The sequence below is a fragment of the Urtica dioica genome, chromosome 3 (genome assembly GCF_054948205.1).
Source record: "Urtica dioica subsp. dioica isolate 48M chromosome 3, U.dioica_male_clone48M_v1_H2, whole genome shotgun sequence".
Taxonomy (NCBI): Eukaryota; Viridiplantae; Streptophyta; class Magnoliopsida; order Rosales; family Urticaceae; genus Urtica; species Urtica dioica.
The window spans coordinates 25,059,277-25,070,000 of NC_142758.1; positions in this window are offsets into that span (position 1 = coordinate 25,059,277).

Genomic DNA, 10,724 nt, shown 5'->3' on the forward strand with positions numbered 1-10,724 from the left:
TCGACTAGGAGTGCACGCGTCACATATGTCTCCATCTTTCTACCGGGTGGTCGCGGCGTGCCATATGATGCTCTATCGAGCGAAAAGGAGGGCTGTCACTGCGGATGACATTCAGGATCTCGTAGTTATTCGTGGAGTCCCGGGGAAACTGGGTTTTTATCTTGCGACCCCTCAGAACGTCTCTCCATTATCACCAAGGTCACCTCGAAGCATCGGTACCCTTGGGTGTGGGTATCTGAATCCGCCTTTGGGGCGGCGCCACTTGCGTTTGGACCTGCGGCTGACTTCTCGCCCGTTGGCGACGCCGAGGACTCCAAACTTGTAGCCGTGATCAAGGCGATTCCGGACTCGAGGTGGCAAGGGTTGCTGTTTGAGTCTTCGGACTTAATGGCGACGACCGGGTGGTTCTTTCCTGGTGACGAAGCTTCTCGACGCCCTATCTTTGGCGCGGAGGTCACGAGGGACCCTGAGTCTGAGGCAGGGGGTTCCTCTACTCCCCTCCCTGATGCGGGGGGGTACTAATTATTTACATATTTTTTATGCTATCGCAGTTTTCTATCGTTTGCTCTTATTGTTACATTTTAACCGATTACTGCTCCTTGTGACAGATAACATGGCTCGGGACCATTCACACGCACGGTGTCGAGGGTGCAACCTACTGCCGAAGCTGTGGCCGTGGCTCGCTCTCGAGTTGAGGCTCGTCGCGGGGGATCCTCGGTGCGGGCAAGGAACAAGGCGATCTCTTCGCACAAGCGACCGACGTCATCGACCTCTCTCAGTTTGCCTTCTAACCATCAGCGGGCAATGTCCCAGCCGTCCTCTAGATATGCCTTGGATCGCACGGTATCGTCCTTCTCTTCGATGAGGGTCTGCATCTCCACCAGCAGGGACTCCCTTTCCCTCTCCGCCTTGACGCGAGAGATCTCGCTCGTCGATAGTCGAGCGTGAACGATCTTCAGCTCCTCCTCCCGGCCTGAAAGCGCCGCTTGAATTTTCCTCGTCTCCCCCAGGAAAGTGTCGGCCGCTTGTTCTGCCTTCTCCCGAGATGCATGTTCGGCCATTCGCTGCGATCTCTTGGCGGCCATCTCCGTCTTCATGATTTGCATCCGCCGCAATAAGTCCCGGAGAATGCGATCGCCTCCCTCTTGACGCGCCAGCATCTGGAAAAGAGGGTGGCGTACACACAATGGAGATAAGTATCATAACTATACATGAGTCGAGTAGCAGATCGTACCTTCCGAGCGTCGCTGATCCCGTTCTGGAAGTATTCGATGTCACTCGTCGTCAGGAGACCCTTTAAGTCTCGCAGGGGGGCTTCAAGAATTCCCCAGGAACATTGGCCCCCCAATTCCGCCGCCTCCGCTAGGAGCATCGAGTCCATGCCATCTTGTGCCCCCGACATATGAGCACGCCTTGAGGAGGCTCGTTACGCGGCGGCCATACGGATTTGAGATGCGACCGCGAAGGAGAACGCGTCTCGTGGGACCACCTTTTCCTTCTTCGACGGCATGTTTCCTCCTTTGGACGACGTGCCACAGGTGGTTGACCCAAGTCCCCAGGTTCCCGCGGAGGCTGCTTAATCGACGAACTGCCCGCTCGATGGAGAGGCCACTGATGGGTCGGACGTCCCTTTGCCCGAGATCGATGAGGAGATAATCGACTTTGGTTCCGAGTAGTGGGTTTTGCTTTGATTTCCCGCGCATTTATTTGGCACTTGTCTTGTTTTCCTTTCGGATATTTGCGATATTTCCTTTTCTTGGATATTTGCGGTATTTCCTTTTCTTGGATATTTGTCGTATTTCCTTTTCTTTCAGTTAGGTTGTTTCCGCAACATTGCTTGTTTTCGTTAAAGCTATTTACGGTTTGTCATGCGTCTTATTTTCTCGATTTACTATGCTTAGCGTAATCGATTCACGCAATCCAACTAGTGCGTGCCTTACGACCCCCGGTTTACTATATCTAGCGTAACCGGTTTGCACGGCTTAGTGCCATACTTAGCGGCGAAGTTTTCCCCGGACGCTGGCTAGACCAGTTTCGTCCAGCGAGTGTGAGTCTTTGCCATCCATTCGCGACTCGCTGCCTATCGGCGCGTGCGAGCTGGACGGCTTTCGCGCCCATCTTTCGGTGTGTACGCTACATGTCGGCGTGCGTGTTGTGTGCCAGGACTGGCTTGAGACAAGCACAGTTCTCAGTGAGCGTGATACCTGTCGGTACGCGTATCACGTCTTGGGTTTTGACTGCCATGATCAACGGTCCGATGCGCGGACGCGACCCATCGACGCTCGCTACCTTTCGGCGTGCGAGGCGCGGAATTGTGCGAGAGCGTCGCACGAAAGATGTGTAGGGTTAGCGGTCCGGTGCGCGGATCCGAGCCGTTGACGTCTCGCTACCTTTCGGTGCGCGAAGCATGGAATCGTGCGAGATCGTCACACAAAAAATATGTACCTGTTACCGTTAGCCCCTCGAGTTTCTTGTGTACTCGTAGAGGAGACTAGAAATTATAACAGCATATGACAACGGTTTTTGAGGCGAAATGTAATCCCATTACTATGTTGAAATAAGCAAAAATTACATTCCCAGGCCATTGGCCTTATTTAAATTCGAAATCATCTTTCACTAAAACCAGAAGTAAAATGAAAATAACCAAACATAAAGAAATCGGGAGCTGGCTTCTATTGGTAGTATTGCCTCAGGTGTTCGGCGTTCCATGGATGAGTGAACACGAGTCCTTCTAGGTTCTCGAGCTCGTATGTACCACCATGGATGGCTCAGTGCACACGATACGGGCCTTCCCAGGTGGGACCCAGGACTCCCGCTCCATGCACCTTGGTCTTTTGGAACACCCTTCTGAGCACGACGCTCCTGTCAGCGAACTTCCGCAGCTTGACCTTGGAATTGTAGTATTTTTCGACCTTCCTCTTTTGCGCCGCGAGACGAGTGAGCGCGTCCGCCCTCTTCTCGTCTATGAGGTCCAACTCGAGCCTTATTCCTTTGTTGTTTGCGGCATCCTCGAACTCCTCGATGCGGAAATTTGGCAGCTTGGTCTCGACGGGTACCACATCCTCGATGCCGAATGCGAGTGTGAAAGAGGTTTCACCAGTTGCGTTTCGCGCGGTAGTCCGGTACGCCCAGAGGACCATGGGGAGCTCCTCAGCCCATGCCCCATTTCTCTCTTCCAGCTTCTTCTTTAAGTTTTCCTTGATTGTCTTGTTGACCTCTTCGACTTGACCGTTGGCCAGTTGTTCGCATATGTCCCGGACGTGCCCATTATCGAATTGTTTTCCGTTGTCGGTCACGATCGATGCGCGGATCCCGAAGCGGCAGACAATGTTCTTCCAGGTGAAGTTAGTCGTATTCGCCTCCGTGATCTTTGCTAGCGGTTCTGCCTCTACCCATTTTGTGAAGTAATCGATAGCCACGATCGCGTGCTTTTATTGTCTTGGGGCCGTAGGCAGCTCACCGATGAGGTCGATTCCCCATTTTGCGAAGGGTCGAGGTACGACGACTGGGCAAAGTGGGGCCGGCGCTTGGCACGGGATGTGGGCAAATCTTTGGCATTTGTCTCATCTTTTGGCCCCCTCGTGGGAGTCCTTTTTCAAGGTAGGCCAAAAGTACCCGAGCCTTAGCAGCTTCAGGGCCAAAGACTATTCGGCGGCATGGTTTCCGCACACTCTGTCGTGCATCTCGCGGAGCGCTTTCTTCGCCTCGACCTCGGTCAAGCATCAGAGAAGGGTCATAGAGTATCCTCTCTTTAACAGGTTGTCCTCCCTCATCGTGTATTTCGGCGCCAAGCTTTCAGCTTTCTGGCCTCTTCCTTGTTTTTAGGGACGACTCCTCGCTTGAGGTACTCCACGAGTGGCATCATCCATGAGGGGGGCGGAGTTTCATCAACCACCCCTACGTCGCCTCTCGAGACGTAGGGTCGAGTTAGTACTTATACTGGGACGCTGCCTTCCCCCTCTTCGTCTATCCCTGACGCAAGGTGCGCCAGGGCGTTGGCATCAATGTTCGCCTCTCGGGGAACCTGCACTATCTCGAACCATGACAGGGCTTCCAGATTTTTCTGAGTCTTCGACAGATATGCGACCATGTTCGGCTCCTTGGCTGCGTAGTCGCCTTTAACTTGGTTCACAATTAACTGTGAGTCGGAGTGGATGCGCAGGTTTCGGACTCCTAGCTTGTTTGCCAACTCGAAGCCAACGATCAGAGCCTCATACTCTGCCTCGTTGTTGGAGGCCTTGAACTCGAATCGCCGGGCGTATCTCAATTTTTCCCTATCCAGATTTGTGAGCACGACGGCGGCGCCAGCCCCTCGGGCATTCGACGCGCCATCTACATGCAAGTCCCAGACCGGCCCTATCAGGTCACTAGTCCTTTTCTTTGATGACCCATTGTGGTCGTTCTCCTTGTCTTCCTCGTTCTCGTTGTCTTGGCCTGCTGAGGGCGTGTTGGTGAGCTCGGTCACAAAGTCGGCGAGGGCCTAGCCTTTGATAGCGATTCTCGGTTGAAACTCGATCTCGTATTCGCCCAGCTCTTGGGACTATATGGCCTTCGTGACAGGGTCCCTTTTTGTAAAGCCTTCTCGATGGGATGTCCCGTGCACACTACGATCGGATGTGCTTGGAAGTAAGGGCGCAGTTTTCTCGTGCTTCTGACAAAGGCAAGGGACAATCTCTCGATTTTCGGGTATCGAGTTTCGACATCGAGGAGCGCCTTGCTTGAGTAATAGACCGGCCATTGGACCTTGTTTTCTTCGTGCACCAAGACCGCGCTCACGGCCCTGTCGGAAACCACGAGGTAGACATACAAGGTCTCGCCGTCTTTTGGTTTTGCAAGGAACGGAGGAGAGCTGAAGTATGTCTTCATTTCGGTCTTTTTCAATGCTTTAAGGCGATCCTTCCCATCAAACTCTGTACTTCTTTGACTTTTTGCGGCGACCTCATTTCCAAGATCGCCTTGATCTTCTCGGGATTTGCTTCGATCCCGCGGCGGCTCACCATGTAGCCTATGAATTTTCCGGACTCAGCCCCGAAAGCGCACTTGTTGGGATTGAGCTTCATCTTGTAGCGCTGCAGGATTGCGAAAATCTCTGTGAGGTCTCGGACGTGGTCATGGGCTTTGAGGCTTTTCACTAACATGTCATCGACGTAGACCTCCATTGTTTAGCAGATCTGGTTGGCGAACATTCGGTTTACCAGCCTTTGATACGTCGCGCATGCGTTATTGAGGCCAAAGGGCATGACCTTGTAGCAATTGAGTCCGCGATTCGTAACAAAGGTGGTCTTGATCTGATCCGGTTCGTGCATGCGGATCTGATTGTACCCCGAATAGGCGTCCATGAAGCTTAGCAGTTCATGGCCCGCCGTAACATCCACAAGCTGCTCGATCCTTGGGAGAGGGAAACTGTCTTTCGGGTAGGCCTTGTTGAGGTCTTTGTAATCGATACAAATCCGCCACTTCCCGTTTGGCTTCTTTACCATGACGACATTGGACACCCACTTGGGGTGTTCCGTCTCCCTGATGAAGTTGGCGGCGAGAAGCTTGTCGATTTCTTCCCGTCTTGGTTGGACGCGTTCGGTCACCCTTTTGTCATCATTAAGGTGGTGGACCATTATCTCGGGGTCGATCCCCGGCATGTCAGCGTGTGTCCATGCGAAGACGTCTTTGAACTCGCGGAGGAAGGTTGCGAGCTAGAGTCGCATTTCGGACGGGAGCTGGGCGCCTACTGTTGTCGCATGAAAATGAACAACTATTGAAAACCTCGGGCGGTTCGATCCAAGGCCCGACCAAGTGATCGCACCTGGGCCAAGAGTGTGAACTCGAACGTCTCGAGCTAGGCTTTCTGCAATCAACCCGCCTCTCGGGAGAGGAAAAGGGTGAGTAGGAGGAGTGACCGTGCCTTGGATGTTGGCTGCCTACGTACCCGTGCATGGGATCAGGTCAGAACGTAGTTCAGGCGTATGTAGCGCAGTATGAGGCGTGGAGCCTTGGTGGAGAAGCGTGCTCAACGAAGGAGACGAGCCGCGGAGGAGTCCTCGGCGGTGTCTCGAAACTTCGGAGATCGCGTACGCGTCTAGCATTTTAGACGCGTAGAGGGACTCTAGTTGAGAACCCTAGGGGCGTGCTTTGAGCACCGGGGGGGCGTTCGGTCAGAGGGAGCGACGTCCGGGAAGTCCCCGTGAGTGCTTCGGAACCTCTGAGAACGAGAGAGACTTGCGAGAATGCTTCAGGCCAAAAATGGCATCAAAAGGAGCAGAGGAGAGTGAGAAATCGAGCATATCGATAGGAAATGAAGGTATGCTTTTCCCCTCAGTGGGAGCGGGTTTATATAGGTGTTTGAGGACCCTAAGGGGGGCCCTTCTTCGCCAATGTGGGACTCGGAGCGCGCACCTTTCCAAGAGGAGGCGCACAAAGGCAGCGGCGCACCACGCGCGGGGCGCGACCCGCGGCGCGCGGTCCGCGCCGTTGTGCGTGCGGCGCGACTCTGCCCGGGCGCGGCGCGTGGTGTGGCGGGCGCGGCGCGCGCTGGGCAGCGCCTTCGTGGGCTTTTCGCGATCGTCTTGCTTCCGGGCCCGTTAAGCTATTGTAGGCTTTGCCTTTTGGGTTTGTGACAGGAATGTAGCTATTTGACGGGTAGAACTCGAGTCGAGGCTCGACTCGAGGAGCGAAGCTCGACTCGAGGAGACTGACTCAAGGCTCGAGTCGAGGAGCGAGGCTCGACTTGATGAGACTGACACAAGGCTCGACTCGAGGAGCGAGGTTCGACTCGAGGAGACTGATTCAAGGCTCGACTTGAGGAGACTGACTCAAGTCTCAACTCGAGGGGCGAGGCTCGACTCAAGGAGCCGATTCAAATCTCGACTCGAGGGGCTAGGCTCGACTCAAGGAGTCAAGAGTTTGGGCGAGGGCTTGAAGGCTCGCCACTCTTCAGGACCTCCGGCCTGACCATCGGCCCTTTGAGTGACGTGTCTTCTCGGCGTCTCGGGTTTTCCGAAAACGACCGACAACATTAGCCCCTCAAGTTCGTCGCTCGGGATGTTCCCGGTGGTGAAGTTTTTGTCTTTCCCGTTGGGTGTTTGAGGAAAATATTTTCAAAGCCCCCATCGCCCAAGGAAGTTTTTTTTTTTTTTGGCGCAGCCGCGCGGTGTGCGGTCTGAGCGGCGCGCCCCGTGCGCGGGGCTGGTTCGCTTCGCGCAGGGGAACTCCGACTTTTTGGAGGTTTTCTCCATTTTTTCTCTTTGTGGGAGTAGGATTTCGACTCCTACTCCCCTAGGAGTCTATAAATAGACCCCCCCCCCCCCTCTCCTCATTCTTCCACTTTATTTTTTTCTCTCTTCTCTACACTTTTTTTTCTACCGCTTGCATTCATGGATATTCCTTCCCTTTTCTCAACCGAGGGTCCCGAGATTGATTTATCTCTCTTGTTTCAGGACTCTGAACATGTAGAGGACGATCTCTTCGCGGGATTGGGGGAAGTTCCTCTGCACGTGGAAGAGAATCCAAGTGGAGTGGAGCAGTGGCTCGAAGAAGGCGAGGGGATTCGCGACAAAGCCTGCCTCGACGTGCCGCAATCCGATTTGGACCCTCATGGCGCGCCGGGAGATATTGCGGGCGTGGATGCAGTGACTCTGCTAGAGTCGGTCCTCGACGAGATTGACTGCGTGGATGACTTTGGTCCCGAGTCTGAAGATCTCGGAGGTGAGTCAGAGGCATGTCCGGGGGCTGAAGGCCTCCCATCGGAGTGTCCCGAGGCGCCGTCGGCGGCTGCCGCGGCCGTACCGGAGGGCGGGGGCCCTTCCGTGGAGCCAAGGGGTACTCAGCCCGAGACCCCTGACGCAGAGGCGATAGTGTCGGTGAGGTCCCTTGCTAGGATGGAGTGGTATCCCGAGGAGGGCTTTGCTGCTCCCGAGGGCTTTGATTGTTCGGGGGTCGATTCTTCGAGCTCGCTCACCTACCGGACATTCATTTGTCTCAGGGAGGCATTCGCCATTCCATCGTCTGTGGCGCTTCTCCGTCGCTTACAGGGCGACCGTCCTTTCCGTCCTCATCGTGGGTTTGCTGCAGTTTCAGTTGCGAGTCTCAACTGCGGGTTGCAGTGGCCGTTTCAACCCATCGTTCAGCAGCTCCTCGCCCGTCTGGGGGTGCATGCATGTCAGATGAGTCCAGCGTTCTACCGCATCATGGCGATGTGTCACATGGAGTGGCATTGCCAGACTGAGCGGGTGATGACCGTGAGCGACTTTCGTAATCTCGTCGCGGTCTTTCCTGCGCCCGGGAAACCCAGTTTCTTCATGGCCCGCGATCACCGGAACACCAAGCTGATCATGGACTCAAAGAAGTATAACCGACGACCATGGGTTTGGGTCTCGGGGGAGGCTTTTCGCGACGCGCCGCTCCGGTTCGGTCCCTTGACCGAGTTTTCTGCTGACGCGGGGCCTGTTGTCGCACGAAAATGAACAACTATTTAAAACCTCGGGCGGTTCGATCCAAGGCCGGACCAAGTGATCGCACCCGGGCCAAGAGTGTGAACTCGATAGTCTCGAGCTAGGGTTCTCTCCGATCAACCCGCCTCTCGGGAGAGGTAGGGGGTGAGGAGGATGAGTGACCGTGCCTTGGTTGTCGGCTGCCTACGTACCCGTGCGCGGGATCAGGTCAGAACGTAGTTCAAGCGTGTGTGACGCAGTATGAGGCGCGGAGCCTTGGTGAAGAGGCGTGCTCGACGAAGGAAACGGGGCGCGAGGAGTCCTCGGCAGCGTCTCAGAACTTCGGAGATCGCGTACGCGTCTAGCGTGTTAGACGCGCGAGGGTAGCTCTAGTTGAGAACCCTAGGGGCGTGCTTGAGCACCGGAGAACGTTCGATCAAAGGGAGCGACGTCCGGGAAGTTCCCGTGAGTGCTTCGGGACCTTTGAAAACGAGGGAGAGAGAAGAGAACCTGCTTCAGGCCAAATATGGCATCCAGAGAAGCAGAGAAATCGAGCGTGTCGATAAGAGATGAAGAGAATTATTAGATATTCTTGGATATCTTGGGATGGCTTTCCCCTCAATGGGAGAGGGTATTTATAGGTGTTTGGGAGCCTTAGAAGGTCCCTTTTTCGTCCATGTGGGACTAGGAATGCGTGTGGCATCAAGTGGAGGCGCACGGCGCGCGCGGCGCACAAAGGGCGGCGCACGACGCGCGGCGCGCGGCGCGCGGCGCAGGGGGCGCGGCGCGCGGGTCACCGGGCGCGGCGCGGGACGCGCGGCGCAGGACGCGCGGCGCAGGGTTCCTTGACCGGCGCGGCGCGCTGCCTGGCCGGCGCGGCGCGCTGCCTGCTGCCCGGCTGGCCGGTGCAGCGCGTTGCGTGCGCAATGAGCGGCTCGTCTTGCCGGGCTCTTGCGGGCCTTCGAATGCCATTCTTCTCACGTGAAATATGAAGCTTTCTACTTGATGAGAGTGACTCGATCCGAGGGGCAAGGCTCGGCCCGGCGAGAGCGACTAGCGACTTGATTCGAGGAGTGACTCGAGGATGACTCGAGGCTCGACTCGAAAGTGACTCGAGGCTCGACTCGAGGGACAATTAGAGGCTCGACTCGAGGAACCACTCAAGGCTCGACTCGAGGAGCGAAGCTCGACTCGAGGAGATTGACTCAAGGCTCGACTCGAGGAGCGAAGCTCGACTCGAGGAGTCAGGAGTTTGGGCGAGGGCTTGAAGATTTGCCGCTCTTCAGGACCTCCGGCCTGACCATCGGCCCTTTGAGCGACGTGCCCTCTCGGCGTCTCGGGTTTTCCGAAAACGACCGACAACAGGGCCGATGATCTCGACTTCGTGAAGGAGATCCGGCGAATGTCGGAGGCTCAGAAGGCCGTCGAACGATTTCGTTCCCCTGAGCTGATGGCTTCCACTGGGTGGTTCCCGCCGTTTCCAGCTAGCCGTGGCGAAAGTCAGCGGACCGAGAGTGCTCCCAGTGCCGCGTCATTTCTCTCGAGCAGCGGTCTTCAACGTATGTCGACGTGTCGCACTTTTTGTTTTTGTTCTTAGTTTAGGGTTTTGACTTTGTCGCTTTTGTAGTCTCTTCGGCTAGGGCGAGGGCTCGGGCGCGCTTGGCGAAGGCTTCCCGGGACCCGAAGTCGTTGGCGGTGGTCCGTTGTCGGATTGCCGCGCGGTACGGTCGGGAGAAACCTGATACCAAACATCGGACGGAGAGCGGTCCTCGCGCTTCTTTAAAGCGACCCTCCTCCTCGGCTCTACCAGACACGTCTTCCGACTCGAAGCGCGTGAACTCGATGGTGGATGTGGAGGCCACGGAGGTTAGAGGGGAATGTTCCCTGGGTCTCGCTCAATCCTCGATGAAGATGTGGAAGAGCGTCGTGGCCAGCAGCGACGTGAAGTTCTTCCGTCACGGCGTTTCTGATGCACAGAGAGTAAGTTTCTCTTGCTTTGTTCGTTAGGAACCTATCTTTTGCTGAATCATCTTTTTGCCTTCTCAGGTGCTTGCTCGAGCGACCCGGGGCGAGAAGATCCTTCACGACCTCATCAGGCGGATGAGCCGTGCCCACAAGGAGCTTGCTCAAGCGAAGTCTCAGTTGGCCCACGCCGAGCGAGGTTCTCACTCAAAGGCAGAGTTTGCGAGTCTCCGCGAGCAGCTTCAAGAGGCTCGCGTGGAATTGGGAGTTACCCACGGCAAATGCGACTGTGCTCAGTCGGCCGTGGCGAAGATGGTCGAGGAGCTAACGACGGAGCGT